This window comes from Hyperoodon ampullatus (genome assembly GCF_949752795.1).
Source record: "Hyperoodon ampullatus genome assembly, chromosome: 7".
Taxonomy (NCBI): domain Eukaryota; kingdom Metazoa; phylum Chordata; class Mammalia; order Artiodactyla; family Ziphiidae; genus Hyperoodon; species Hyperoodon ampullatus.
This window is the reverse complement of record NC_136920.1, coordinates 99212636-99229027: the sequence shown is the minus strand read 5'-3', so window position 1 is coordinate 99229027 and position 16392 is coordinate 99212636. Positions and strand designations below refer to the sequence as shown.

General features: G+C 38.0%; 1 pseudogene across 1 annotated transcript in view; it reads left to right on the top strand.

Annotated features, from left to right (window-relative positions):
• Positions 1–16392, top strand: part of LOC307055665 (NXPE family member 2-like) — a 57532-nt pseudogene that overhangs the window by 18606 nt on the left and 22534 nt on the right. Inside the window, exon 2 of the transcript in view lies at positions 8929–9033. The product of the transcript in view is annotated as an NXPE family member 2-like (transcript). The remainder of the gene's footprint in view (positions 1–8928; positions 9034–16392) is intronic.

Here is a 16392-nt window from a genome sequence, read left to right as displayed (position 1 = left end):
TGCCATAAAACAAGCATATCTATCTATCTATCTATCTATCTATCTATCATCTATCTAACATCATACAGGTGGCCATGGGTTTACATTTGCAGATATGGAGGGCTGACTGTACAAGACTTGAGCATCTGTGGATTTTGGTGTTCGTGGGAAGTGGGGGATGAGGGGGTGCTGAAACCAATACTGATACTGAGGGATGACTGTACTTAGTGGTTTAAGATTGAAAGCTTCCCCTAAGATAAAGAAAAAGGAAAAGATGCATGTTTTCAACACTGTTATTCAGCATTGTACTGGAGGTTCTAGGCAGGGCAATTAGGTAAGAAAAAATAAGAGACATTCAGATTGGAAAGGAAGAAGTAAAACTATCTCTATTTGCAGGTGATATGACACTCCGTATAGAAAATCCTAAGCAATTCACTAAAAACTATTAGAAAAAATAAATGAGCTCAGCAAAGTTGCAGATTATAAGATAAATATGCCCAAACCAGTAGTATTTCTATAAATTATCAATGAAAAAATTGAAAATGAAATGAACAAAACAATTCTATTTACAGTAGCATCAAAAAGAATACTTAGGAATCAATTTAATAAAATAAGTGAAATTCTTATATTCTGAAAACTACAAAACATTGTTGCAAGTAATTATATAACTCCTAAAAAAAAAAGGAAAGACATCCCATGTTCATGGATCTGAGGACTTAATATTGTTAGGATGACAGTTCTTTCCAAACTGATCTGCAGATTCAACACAATTGCTATCAGATAGCTTTTTTGCAGAAATTAACAAGCTGATCCTAAAATTCGTATGAAAATGCAAGGGAGCCAGAATAGCCAAAACAATCTTGAAAAAGAATAACTTCAGATAATCCATACTTCCCAGTTTGAGTCCTTCTGCAAAGTAACAGTAATCAAGCCTGTGTGGTACTGGTATAAGAGTAAACTCATAGATCAATGGAATGAATTCAAAGTTCAGAAATAAACCCTTACAAATATAATCTATTGCTTTTTGGCAAGAGTGCTGAGACAATTCAGTGGGGAAAGAATAGTTTGAATAATCTATTTGACAAATGATGCTGGGACAACTGGATATCCACTTGCAAAACAATGAAGTTGGAACACTTCCTCACACCATATACAAAGATTAACTCAAAATGGATTATAGACCTACATGTTACAACAAATCTACAAAACTCTTAAAAAGAAAATATATAATTGAAAAGAATCTGAAAAGAAATACATATATATGAGTCATTTTTCTGTACACCTGAAACAAACACTATATTGTAAATCAACTATAGTTCAATAATAAAAGATGAAAATATATGATTAAATTTTTGTGACCTTAGGTTAGACAAAGCCTTCTTAGATTTGACCAAAAGTACAAGTAACAAAAGAAAAAAAAAGATACATTCAAATTCATTGAAATTAAATGTCTTGTGTTTCAAAGGACACGATTTAAAAAATGAAAAGACGATCTACAGAATGGGAGAAAACACTTGCAAATCATATAGCCAGTCAGGGGCTTGTACATAGAATAGATAAAGAACTTTTAAAATTCAATAATAAAAAGACAAGTAACCTAATTAAAAAGTAGACAATAGATATGAGTAAACATTTCTCCAAAGAAGATGCATAAAAAACCAATCAACACATGAAAAGATGCTCAACAGCATTAGTCATGAGGGAAATGCAAATCAAAATGACAGTGAGATACCACTTCAGATACACTAGAATGGCTATAATGAAAAAGATAGATAATACCAAGGGTTCGTGAAGATGTGGGGAAATTGGGATCCTCATCCATTGCTAGTGGGACTATAAAGTGGTGCACTTCCTGACAGTTCCTCCAAATGTTAAACACAGAGTTACCATATACCCAGAAATTCAACTCCTGGTATATACCAAGAAAAATGGAAACATATGTCCACACAAAAACTTGTACATAAATGTTTACAGCAGCATTATTCATAAGAGCCCCAAAGGGGAAACAACTTGAATGTCCATAAATTGATGAATGGATAAATAAAATGTGGTCTATCCAGACAGTGGTATATTGTCCAGAAATAAAAATGAATGAAGTACTGATTCATGCTACTACATAGAATAAACCTCCAAAACCTTATGCTAAGCAAAAAAAAAAAAAAAAAAAAGCCAGATATAAAAGACCATATATTGAATGATTACATTTATATGAAATGTCCAGAAAAGACCAAGTGACTGAAAGCAGATTAATGGTCACCTGAAACTGGAGGTGGGAATAAGAAGGGCCTGAATATGGAGACAAGGGATCTTTTGGGGATGATAAAAATGTTCTAAAATTGATTTTAGGTAATGGTTTCATAATTAGGTAAATTTATTAAAAGTCAGTGAATGGGTTTTATGGTATGGATATTATAGCTTAATAAAGCTGTTAAAACAAAAATAAATACAGTTATGTGGGATATATGTTCAAATACTGGAATGCATCACATACTAGAAACATATTGAGGGAAAATCAGTTCACTCTGTTTGGGGTTGAAGGGTACTAAACATGAAACATGGAATGAAAACCATTCTTGGTTTTGTTTATACCTGAACAACCCCAAAATCCATTAAATACAATTACTTGTAGTCTTTCTAAAGTTAGAGTTTAAGCCAGCCCACCATGAGGCTGGTGCAGAGAAGGGGTTCACATAAATGCTGATGGTAGGAGCCAAGGGTGCAGAATCCACATTTTGGCACTGCTTTGTTATTTTCTGCTAGTGTTATGTGAATATTTTTTGTGGAAAGCTGTATGCGACAGTAGCATTTGGAAATGGGAGATTCTCAAATGTCATCTCAAAGGTCTCCTTCCTATACATTCCCTTTAACAACAATTTTTTTTTTTTGGTTAGACACATACTTTTTTATTTGCTTGCAGATTCTCATTAAAGTTTGTGCAGGTGGAGCAGCAGATGCTGTGATGCTTGGTAAATGCCTTTTTGTTGTTATTGTTAAAATTTTAATTTTATGAGAGTATAACTGATTTACAATGTTGTGTTAGTTTCAGGTGTACAATAAAGTGATTCAGTTATAAATATACATTTATTCATTTTTTAAGATTCTTTTCTCTTATAGGTTATCACAGAATATTGAGTAGAGTTCCCTGTGCTCTACAGTATGTCCTTGTTAGTTATCTATCTTGTACACAGCAGTGTGTGCATGTTCATCCCTTGCTCCTGATTTATCCCTCCCCACCACGTTTCCCCTTTGGTAACGAGAAGTTTGTTTTTGATATCTGTAAGTCTGTTTCTGTTTTGTAAATAAGTTCATTTGTTTCATTTTAAAAATTATATTCCACATATGAGTAATATCATATGATATTTGTCTTTCTCTCTCTGACTTACTTCACTTAGTATGATAATCTCTAAGTCCATCCATATTGCTGCAAATGGCATTATTTCATTCTTTTTTTTTTTCTTTGTGGTACATGGGCCTCTCACTGCTGTGGCCTCTCCTGTTGCGGAGCACAGGCTCCGGATGTGCAGGCTCAGCGGCCATGGCTCACGGGCCCAGTCACTCCGCGGCATGTGGGATCTTCCCAGACCGGGGCATGAACCTGTGTCCCCTGCATTGGCAGGCGGACTCTCAACCACTGCACCACCAGGGAAGCCCTATTTCATTCATTTTTATGGCTGAGTGATATTACATTGTATATATGTACCATATCTTCTTTATCCATTCCTCTGTCAATGGACATTTAGGTTGTTTCCATGTCTCGGCTATTGTAAATAATGCTTCAATGTTCATTGTTCATTGCAGCACTGTTTAGAATAGCCAAGACATGGAAGTAACTTTTAACAACAGTTTAAATAAAAATGCCTAGAAATTTGTTAGTGATACAAAAGGACATGTCAGCTGGTAGGTCACTATGACCTCTGATGGCCTAACGTGGGTACTGGGTATCAGGTATTTCAATATAAGTGGCAAGGAGCCAGTGGACAATGAGGGTTGCCATCAACAGAGCTGCTTTCAAATAATTAAATCTCCACCTTCTTCTGTGGAGTTCCTCCTCGTTTTGAGGATCATTCTCTTCTGCTAATACCCATCACCACTCTTTCTTTTTTTTTCTTTTTTTTGTGGTACGCGGGCCTCTCACTGTTGTGGCCTCTCCCGTTGCGGAGCACAGGCTCCGGACGCGCAGGCTCAGCAGCCATGGCTCGTGGGCCCAGCCGCTCTGTGGCATGTGGGATCCTCCCGGACCGGGGCACGAACCCATGTCCCCTGCATCGGCAGGCAGACTCTCAACCACTGCGCCACCAGGGAAGCCCACCACTCTTTTTTATTTGCCATCTATCAATCTTTCCCTTACATTGTAAAAGATTTTAGTATTGAGTTCATGACCCTCTTTCCCACCCCAAATTCTGCTCTCATTCTGTGTGTTTTTAATAGTCACATGGATGACACCGCTGACATCTAAATCCTCATAGTTTCTTGTCTTTTCAATCCAGTGATCTTCCTCTTTACACCACTGTAATAACAGCTCGTCATTAGCCATAATTTCTCTGCCACTTCACTACTCCCGTTAGTGAGTATATCCTCCTTTTCTTCCTGTAGCCTCCGCACTTTTTCACTTTTACTAATCTAACAAGTTATTAGATTGCTTAGACTGGGGGTCATAGGCAAATTTTTCTGTCAAGGGTCAGATAGTAAAAATTTCAGCCTTTTGGGTCGTATGATCTCTGTCACAATTACTCAAATCTGTTGTTTCAGGAAAAAGCAGCCCTAGGCAATATGTAAGCAAATGGGAATGGCTGTCTTCCAAGAAACACTTTATTTACAAAAACAGGCCACAGATCAGATTTGGTCCATGGCCATGGTTTATATTCCTCTCCTCTGAGCTTAGACTCAGGCCTAGACATGGGCTTACACAAGAATAAGCAAAAAAAAAAAAAAAAAAAAAGAATAAGCAAATTATTTTACTTTTCTGAGTCTCCCTTTCTCCATCTGTGTATTGGGGATGATGCTTTCTAACTCTCCAAGTTTATGAGAATTAAATGAGACGATGTACCACCAGCATCATGTAACCAATAACCTGCAGTACTCAGGAAATCCATGTTTTTTAAAAGGGGTACTGATAAAATCTTTTCTGTAGGCTGAGTTCTGAATGAGTTGAGGAATTCGAAAAAAGCAAATGGAGAACAATGCCTCACTCCAAAATTCACTGTTACTTATAAGAAAGCTGTAATTGGAGACGGTGTCTTATATCTGTAGGCAAGCGGCCTTTCTAATACTGAACCCCAGAATCAGAGAAGCTTACCTACACCATCCAGGCGGCACTAGACCAAGTCAGGCTTTCTCGAACAGGAAGAGGAGACCGGCTACCTTCTTATAAAAAATCATTAAGGTCTGTCCAAATGGATGGAAATATCAGGAGTGGGTTCTTAATGCTCTGCCTAGAGCAAATGTTCGTTGCCTTCCCCTACTGTTCCCAGACTGGAGGTTTATGTTCATGAGGTCAAGGCAACCTCTTCCACAAGGGTGTTGGCAGCACACTCACACTTTCTCACAGTTTCCTGAGTGTGTGCCAGGGGAAGTTCTCTGAGTTTAGCTCAAACTTCTCTGTGAATGTATTCCAAAAGCGGACTGGAATAGATTTTAACCTCCCAGGGCCTATGCATGTGGATAAAAAAAGACCCTGCTAAGGGATTAAGATTCCTTGGCCATCTTTTCTTTTGTCTTAAAAATACTTTATGCCAATGTTGCATTTCCCAAGGGGTATGCTGCAGTTTAAATTGACAAAGTTGTCTAAGTTATTTACCAATTAAATGGCTTTAATCAACCCCCCCACACACACACCAAATCATTGAGTAAAATTAACACTATGGGAAAATGTACTCTTGGAATACCTAAGTACCCTCTTTCCCGCAAATGTGGCTTCATACTACCCACGCCTTTGGGCAATAATTTTTAACTTGAGAAGTAAAAGCCAAGACTGTTATGTCAACCAAAACCCAGCTTTCCTTCACTACATTTATTTCTTCTTAAATGAGTTTCCAGGATGTGGAGACATACCCCGAAAACCACCATGCCCATTCCTGTGGGCTGCATGCCCGCACAAGTCAAGGAAGCTCTAACCTCAGCTCAATTGCTGACATGGTGACCTCAGGCCACTTCTGTAGCCCTTCTCCGTGTCCCAGGCTCTTTGATACACTGGAGTGGTAGAATTTGTCCTGACTAGCTCAGCAAGTCTTATGAAAACAAAATGAGTTAATTATATATTTTAGGGGTACAAAGCATATGTCTGTTTACTATGCTATTATCTATGGGGCTGTGGTAATTATGCTGTGGCTCAGAGCACACATTTATCATCAAAGATTTAGGGAGCCGAGTGTTTTCACTTAGTTCTACACAAGAGAGAAGGCTTTTAGGGTTTAGTTTAAGGATACTGGACCCACTGTTACCATTGTCACAATACAGTAGTACAAGGCAGTAGAGAGAAACATGCCTTATAAGGTGTGGGGAAGGACCGCCGGGATCTATATCTCTTTTCTTTCAATACATTCCTTTAGAAATTATCTACTGTATCTCTGTGCCAATCTTCTGCATGCTGTGATCACAGCCCTGATAGCCATACAGTTATATGGATACATGCCAGGACAGATTGGTACAGATGCAAACAAACAAATGTTATATGTATATACATATATCATATATGTAAAATATACATATGTATATCTATATACATATCTCTACCTAGGTATCTCTGTCTCTATAGCTATCTCCATGCAGAGCAATGCAAATTGAGCATGGCTGGTATAATATGGTGGTAACAGGCCAGCTGGTAGGTGGCTGCATTGTGACTACTTTACCACTGTTAGTGACAATGATTCCCCACGTCCATAGAATTTGCTCTTTTGGATTCTCTCCTATCCTGTTACAGATGCAGGGTGCAGTGAGATTTAGACCTATGGCTCCTCCTCTTATGGCCTGTGATTGATTTTATTTATTCATTCATTCATTCATTCATGCCACGGCTGCGCCCTGCCCCGTCGTATGAGGGATCTTAGTCTCCTGACCAGGGATCGAACACGCGCCCCCCGCAATGGAAGCGTGAAATAGTCATAACCACTGGACCGTCAGGGAAGTCCCCTGAGATTTAATTTAAATCATCATTGTTGGAGGGCTTAATGGATGCAGTTGTTTAGACCAAGGGAAAGTGTTTACAAAGAATACACTCCAGGGCTTCCCTGGTGGCGCAGTGGTTGAGAGTCCGCCTGCCGATGCAGGGGACGTGGGTTCGTGCCGCGGTCCGGAAAGATCCCACATGCCGCGGAGCGGTTGAGCCCGTGAGCCATGGCTGCTGACCCTGCGCGTCCGGAGCCTGTGCTCCGCAATGGGAGAGGCCACAACAGTGAGAGGCCCACGTACCGCAAAAAACAACAACAACAACAACAAAAACAAAGAACACACTCCAAATGTTGAGAAGAACCAGCCAAATCAAATCTCAGTCATTCAAGAACCGTGGACGAGGGCTTCTGTTTTCCTTCTTTCCATTTTTTCTGATGTTTCTGCTACTGTGGAAGTGACTAATTCCACATGACAGCGAAACGAGGGCATAAGCAAAGGAAATCCACTACGTAAATAAGTAAATAAATAACTACGTAAGACCTCAACCAAAGGTGACCCTGTGCTGGGATTAGATATGTCCGTTCTCTAAAACGAACTCCCTCCTGGCTTCTTTCTCTGGCTCTGTGGAGTGAGCAGGGGCAGTTCATCGCTGGGGAGGGCTGTGATTCTACCTGGCACACTCGGGCCACAAATGGCATTTCAGCTTTTGATCAGTGAAGCTTATAGGGAGACTCCAGTCCCGAAGTAAATGCAAAGACTACTTTATCCAAAGAAATTCCGGATGGCTGTAATTCCTGTGAGAAAATATGAGAATATGATGGAGGAGATATTCATCCATAGGTCCTGTACTGACAGAGATAGGAGGGAGAACCATAGACCAGCCAGTGCTTTTCAAATGGTGCATTGCATCCCTTTAGGGGATAGTAAAATTATCTTATTTGGTTATGAAAAATACTTTAAAAATGGAATAGAGTAGTATAGAGTAAAATAGAATAACTAGAAAATATCACAGTACATTGCATGCAGTAAGGATAAGGATTGTTTTATGAAACTTTGGTGTGTGTGTGTGTGTGTGTGCCCTGAAATGAGATTTGATATGATGTTCTTACTGTGGGTCCCAGGCAAAAGAAGTTTGGGAAACACTGCTGTAATTTAACTCTTTGGCACATACTTTTGGTATTCTGGGTTTGCAAAACAAAAACTAAAATTCTGGCCACTCAACAATGACCTTCTCTAAAGAATACACTTTTGCCCTTCATGGCAATGTTTCTCAACTACTTTAGAATGAGGTGATTAAAAACCTGAGGTGGAAACAAGCTGCCTAAGAAAACAAAGGGGAGATTCAGAAGGAAGCCCCCAGAAGCATGTAAGACCAGGGAGAGTGGATACCAGATAATGCATATGTGCATACATGCGTGCATGTGTGTGTGCCTGTGTGTGTGTATCTGAGAGAGATTTAGAGACCAGAATTCATCAGAGGGCACCAGAAAAAAAGTGTTTCTTAGGGTAAACAGTCACTAAAACCTTACTACACCTGCTGAGCCCTCCATGACAGAAAAGGCTCGGAGCCCTGATATGACTCCAAACGAAAGAGTTCATCTGAGAATCAGGAACCAGGAGTTCTTTCCTGCCTCACCCAGTTCAGCTCTCTGCTTTGGAGAGGACAATTGTTTCTGATTTCTAATAGAACATATGATGGAATTTCCTGGAAACCCAGAAGAGAGCAGTTGTACAGAACATAACCCTATTCTGGAAAAGTACTGAGGAGGAACCTAGGTATACACAGCAATGTTATATTTATTTGATTTAACATGTGATTATTTCTCCTGTCCTCTCTTACAGGATTCTTGCTTTGTTTCCAAATGCCATAGCTCATAATTACTGCTGATGTTGATGTTTATCTTAGTTTTCTGGGTCATTTACTTCTCTTCCAAAGACTTTGAAAAGGTAGGAATTGTTTCCTTTTTCAGAATTTCAGAAAGGGTGACTTTGAATGCTCAGTGTGATCAATGCAAGAATTAAAAGTTAAAAGCATGCTATCTTAGCAACAGATGTGGATGAGAGGGTCCTTTGTTCAGCAGTTATTCCTTTGACACCATGTATTCTATTATTTTTTTTTTTTTTTAGTGGCAGGTGGATTTACTGCTCTCTCTGTAGTGTCTGGCCCTGCTAACCATCCCTTCTAAACATTCTCTCTGACCTTGGCCTCTGAGCCTCCAATCCAATTAAATCTCTGTGTCAGCCCCTGCTTTTTTCACAGGGTTTTCAAAAATTCTTTACATAGTTCAGTTCGCATTTTTTGATTTTCCCTTTCTGCAGTCTTTTTTAAAACCTGATTTTGCTTTACTTTCTCCTCTTCTCAACCATTTAGTACAAATCCGATCTTTCGAAAATTCTGCTTTCATCATCTTCTTGACCTGATCAAAAACTTTCACCAATGGCTTTCACAGATGGTAGCAGCTGAGGAGATCAACTCCTTAGTTATCCACTCAGCCTTCCTCTAAATTTGAACCCAACTTCTTTTCAAAGTATCTATTTCACCTTTGTCTAATACAAACCCTCAGCTCCAAACAGGAAGGACCACAAATCTAGGATGTTCAGACAACGATGTGAACTGATAAGTAGTAGAGCTCTCAAACTACAGCCCAGAAGCTTTCTCTCTGTGAGTCTTCTCTGTAAATATGTGTTTTCTAGATTTCTTCCATCAATCCTCTTCTCATTCGTGCTTGTACCCTTTAATTCATAGGCTCAGGTCCCACCCACCACCAATATTAGTGTTTCTTAAAGTGAGGTCTGGACACTCTCTGCACTGGAACACCTGTGTTTGTGCATGTGTGTGTAAAATGCATATTCCTGAGCCCTGCTCCAGAGCTACTAAAAAGAAATCTTTGGACTTGAGACTAAAATAATGAAGTTTTGAAAACTCTAATCAGAAAAGATACATGCACCCCGATGTTCATAGCAACACTATTTACAATAGCCAAGACAGGGAAGCAACCTAAGTGTCCATCCACAGATGAATGGATAAAGAAGATGTGGTACATTTATATAATGGAACATTACTCAGCCATAAAAAAGAATGAAATAATGCCATTTGCAGCAACCTGGACGGACCTAGAGTTTATCATACTAAGTTCACTTCAGCAAGTCAGACAGAGAAAGACAAATATTATATGATATCATTTATTTGTGGAATCTAAAAAAATGATACAAATGAAGTTATTTACAAAACATAAATAGGCTCACAGGCATAGAAAACAATCTTATGGTTACCAAAGAGGAAAGTGGGGTTGGGGGTGGGGTAAATTAGGAGTTTGGGATCAACAAATACACACTACTATATATACAATAGAGGGTCCAGTGGTTAAGACTCTGCACTTTCACTGCAGGGGGCACAGGTTTGATCCCTGGTCGGGGAACTAAAGATCCAGCATGCCGTGTGGCGCAGCCAAAAAACAAAATAGATAAACAGCAGGACCTACGGTACAGCACAGGGAACTATATCAATATCTTGTAATAATCTATAATGGAAGAGAACCTGAAAAAGAATATATATATATAACTGAATCACTTTGTTGTACACCAGAAACACAACATTGTAAATCAACTATACTTCAATAAAAAAATAAAATGATAAAGTTTTAACAAGTCCCCCAGCTGATTCACACATCCACTGAAGTTTGAGAATCGCTGCCTATGTACTTCCAGAGCTGAGATCTCTTCTGTGCCCCACTATTCAATACATTCATCGGTTATCTCCACCTCAGTTCCACTAGTGTTACCAACACAAAGAAAAGCACACTGAGTTTATGCTCCTCTTCACCACCCTCCTTGGCAAAACAGGATCACACAGAAACAAATTCTCTGCTCTTTCTCCTCTCTCTCCTCTGTTGCCACAGCCCATTCGTCAACAAAGCCAAAACTCTCTCCACAAGCAATCAGCTGTTAATCTCACAAATTCTACCTCCTAAATCTCTCTCAAATCTATCCGTTTATCTCCAACCCCAGAGTCTTGCTTTAGTCCAGTCCTTTGTCATTTCTCATCTATGGTGTGGAAATAGTCCTCTAATTAATTTCCCTGGCTCCCAGTCTAGGCCTTCTCTAATCATTCATTCAGCAAACGTTTGTTGAGTATAGATTGTGTGTCAGAGCTGAACTAGGTATTAGGGATACGGAAATATAGGACATCATCTTTATGTTCAGGAGTCTGAGATTATATTTCTAAAATAAAATTCCATGCTCTCAACTTCAGTGGGAACATGGCAGGGCCCAGACTTCCTGGCACAGTGTCTCAGTCAGGTTTTTTTATTCAAGGGTACAGAAAGCCTGGCCCAAGGCATTCTTGCACTGGCTGTTTCCTCTGCCCGTTCTTCCTCCAGGTTTTCACATGGCTAACACTCTTCCTTCAGGTTTTTGCTCAAATGTCATCCTCTTTATTTAGCACTAGAAGCAGCCCCCACCCTACCTCTTAGTGTTTCCCTTACTCTGTTTGACTTTTAACTTTCTAAAATACTATATAATTTACTTATTTATTATGTTCATTGATTATTGTCTATCTTGACCTGCTATAAGGTGATCTCCATAAGGGAAGGATTTTTATCTATATTTATTTGTTGGTATATCTCAAGTGCCTAGAACAATGGCTGGCACATAGTAGGTGCTTAATAAATAACTGTTAAATTACAAAATAAGGACTGTTCAGTAATCCGAGTGAGAGGTAATGGTGACCTGAAATAAGGTACTAACAATGAGGTTGGAGAAAAGTAAATGAATTTGAGATAGAATTGACAGAAATAGATTGACTGTGGTGAGGGGGTGAGGAGGTGGAATTAAGCAGGAATTATTCTAGATATGTACAAGTACATGGCTGGTGATGTCATTCACTGAAGTATAGAACAGAGTAGGGGAAGTAGTTTTGGGAAAAAAAGGTAAGTTTAGATATGAACAGTTTATGTTTGAGGTGCTTTTATGTCATCTAAATGGAAATGTTTCTTCAGTAGACTTGAATATAGAAATTTGAAGCTAAGAAAGACGTGGTTTAGGAAAATGGATTTAGGAATCATCAGAATATAAATGGCAGCTTAACTCATTGGCGTCTGTGACAATTCCTTGAGTGAGCTACAGAGTGAAAAGAAAAGGACCTACTGTATAGCACAGGGAACTCTACTCAATACTCTGTAATGACCTATATGGGAAAAGCATCTAAGAAAGAGTGGATATATGTATATGTATAACAGATTCACTTTGCTGTACACCTGAAACTAACACAACATTGTAAATCAACTATACCCCAATAAAAATTTTAAAAAAGAAAAAAAAGTTGCTAGTGCTATTGCCCTGAAGAACAAAAAAAACACTGGTCTGAGAAGTGAGTGGTAGGAAAGAAAGTGATTGACGAGAACTCTTGAGAAGTTTAACTGGGTAGGGATAGGGAATAAGCAAAAGTTAGTATAGCAGTTCTTTTTTTAATATGAGAGATACGTGAATGCATTTAAATTCTTATGGAAAGAAGTTAACAGAAGAAAACTGGAAGCAGAAAAAAATGGCATGGTACAATTAAGTAGGGCAGGGTGACAGAAAGTTGAATTGCCATATGACTACTTTTTTAGATTTCTAAAGCTGAGGTTAAGGAACAAAAAAATTTAGGTATTGGAGGAGTTGCTTCCTGGACATTGAGGTCTACTTGGAGGATATCAGGATTTTTAATGATGAAGACTATAAGTCAGTTTCTTCAAAATTTTCAGGAAATGAGTAGAAGGTACCAATGACTAGAAAATGATGGATAAGATTATGTAGTAATTAGTGATATTTGGTCAGATGTATCATGGAGAACAAAAGATCTTAGAGTCTTCTGAAAAATGCTGTGTGTATCAGTGTCTATATATATGAAATATATACGTATTTGAATTATATATTTATATTTATATGTATTTATTATATATTTATCTCTAATATATATTTGAAATATATATACCCCTAATATTTATATTTGAGAAAAATATATTTGAAACAGGTTGTTAAAAGAATGAGGTAACTGGGCTAAGAGATATTGAGCATTGAATCCTGATCTACTATTATTGAATTATTATTGAATCCTGCTACTACTATTTTAAAGAGACTTTCCTCTTTATATGACTCATTTTAAGGGTCAGGCACAAAATTATTTGTTTTTCTTCACTCATATTTATGGTTCATATATTGTGTGATTCCATTGCATAATATTCTTGAAATAATGGAGGAATGGCAAACAGCTAAATGGTTTTCAGGAGTTAAGGGATTAAGGAGGGGTGGGCCTGGAAGGGAAGCAAGTGTGACTAAAAAGTGCTACATGAAGGAGGCTGGTGGTGATGGAAATGTTCTGTATCTTGACTATATTCAGTGTCAATATGCTGGTTGTGATATTTTACTACAGTTTTACAAGAGTTATCATTGTGGAAACTGGGTAAAGGGTATATGAGGTCTCTATTATTTCTGACAACTGCATGTGAATTTACAATTGTCTAAAAATAAAAAGTTTAAGTTTTCCCTCATTGCTATACTACTGCTCAAGTTAAAAATCTCATTACACACGGAATCTTACACAAACCATATTTCTCTTAAGAGTCTAGAAGCTCATGTGGTGGTCAGCTTGCCTTTATCAGACCTTGTCCAAATGTTCCTGCCTGATCTCAGGTGCTACAGGAATTCTAGGGAAACACATTGGGTTTCCCACTCAGACTGAGAAACCTTCTTCTTGCCCCATTTGTCTGGCTGAAGGACCAAAAGCAGGGATCCCATAGAATGGGAAAGGTTTGGGGAGATTGCAAAGACAAAGCTCAAAAGAGTTATCCCATAAAGTGGTGGATGAACTTCTGGGCTCAACTCTGAGTTTAGCATGTGTCACTCTTACCCTAAATAGCACACTGAAGGCTTAGGGAATTCAATTACACACTGGACCATTGCCCAGGTACCAGACTGACCACTGGATATTACATGCAGGGGACAGATTCAAACAGTACAGCCAAAGGTTTTGAGAACTGAACAGACCTTGAAACTAGAGCCCACAAAAGGTGGGTTGGAACTTATGGCTTTAACCTAATTAGATCGATTGCCTGATTTGAAAAAATCAACATTATCTTTAGGGTTTAAACAAGATCCAGAATCTCATAGCACAGTAGTTAAAATATCCAAATATAAGCCAAAACTATTCAGTGTATGAGGAACAAGGAAAATTACAACTTGCAGGAGAATAAGCGAATTCACCAAGTCTGAGATAATGTAGATGTTGAAATTATCAAAAACTTTAAAACACTAGTTATAATTGTATTAGTTTTCTACTGCTGTTGTGATAAATTATCACAAACTTGGTGGCTTACATGATACAAATGTATTATCTTATGTTCCTTGAGGTCAAAATTCCAGAATGAACCTCGCTGGGTTAAAATCAAGGTGCTGGCAGTATGCACACCCTTCTGGACACTCTATGGGAGAGTTCATCTCCTTGCCTTTTCTAGCTTCTAGAGCTCGTGTGTTTTCTCTGGCTCCTCCATCTTCAAAGCCAGCAACTTTGGTCCAAGTTCTTCTCACACCACCATCTCTTTGGTTCTCCCTATCCTGCCTCTCATTTTTACTTTTGAGGACTCCTGTGGTTACTTTTGACCCACCTGGATAACTCAGGATAATTCAGTGTTCCCTATTTTAAGGTCAGCTGATTAGCAACCTTAATTGCACCTTTGATTTTAATTTCCTTTTGCCATGTAACCTAACATATGCATAAGTTTTGTACAATAGAAACACAGAAACCTTATTCTTTTTCCTCAATATGTAGGATATTTTTCTCCCTCTGGCTTCTATCATGATTTTTCTCTTTGTCTTTGATTTTCTGTAGTTTGAGATGATATGCTTTGGTGTAGATTTTTAAAATTATTTATCTTCTGTGGTGTTTTATGAGTTTCCTGGGTCTATGGTTTGGTGTTTGTTATTAATTTTGGATAATTCTCAGCCATTATTATTTCAAATATTTCTTCTGTTCTTTTCTCTTTCTTTTGCTTCTGATGTTTCCAGTATGTGTATGTTATACTTTTTGTATTTGTCCCATAGTTCTTAGGTATTCTGTTCCTTTTTGCGTTTGCTTTTCAGTTTGGGAAGTTTCTACTGACATACCTTCAAGCTCACTGGTTCTTTTCTTGGCTGTGTTTAGTCTACTAACAAGTTCATCAAAGTCATCCTTTGTTTCTCTTACAGTGTTTTTGATTTCTAGCATTTCTTTTTGATTCTTTCTTAGAGTTTCCATACCTCTGCTTACATTACCTATTTGTTCCTGTATATTGCCCACTTTTCTCAGTAGAACCCTTAGCACTTAAGTTATAGTTATTTTTAATTCCTGGTCTGATAATTCCAAAGTCTCTACTATAGCTGAGTCTGGCTCTGATGCCCATATTGTTGCTTCAGACTGTGTTGTTTTTTTTTTTTTTTGCATGCCTTGTAATGTTTTATTGAAAACTGGACATGATCTATTGGGTAGCTGGATTTGGGTATTTTCCTTCCCTCAGGTTGGTTAGGCTTTGGTAAACCCAAGTAATTTAAGTTCTGGTGAAATAGTTTCCCTTGAGGGCAAAGCTTGTTAAGGAGAAGAGAGCACTCTGGGTGTATTTCAAACTCATTATAGAAGAATTTAAAAAAGAGAAAACAAGTAAAATGGCAGCCCTAAGTCAAAACATATCAATGAATACATTAAATATAAGTAGTCCAAACATACCAATTTAAAGACAATGACTCAGAATGGATAAAAAAACAGTGACCCAACCATAAATTATTTATAATACACCCATTTTAAATACAAGTAGGCTAAAAGTAAAATGATGGAAATAGATATGCCATCCAAATATCAACCAAAATAATGCTTGTATGGATTTACTAATAACAAAGTAGATTTCAGAAAAAGAAAAACTACCAGAAGTAAATAGGATCATTACATAATGATAAAAGAATAAATTCATACTAAATTTATAACCACCATACATTTGTATACATCTGACAGCTTCAAAATATTTCAAGGAAAGCACATAAAAATGAAAGAAAAAAGGACAAATCCAAAGTTAAGTTGTTGACTCCTACATTGCTCTCAGTAATTGATAGAACAAGTAGACAGAAAGTCAGTGTAGTGGGTTGAAAGGTGGCCCTCCCTTCTAAAAGATATGTCTGCCTGAAACCTCTGAATCTAACCTATTAAGAAAAATACTCTTTGCAGATGTAATTAAGTTAAAGGTCTTGGGATGAGATCATCCTGGATTAGGGTGGACCCTAAAGCTAATGACAAGTATCTTT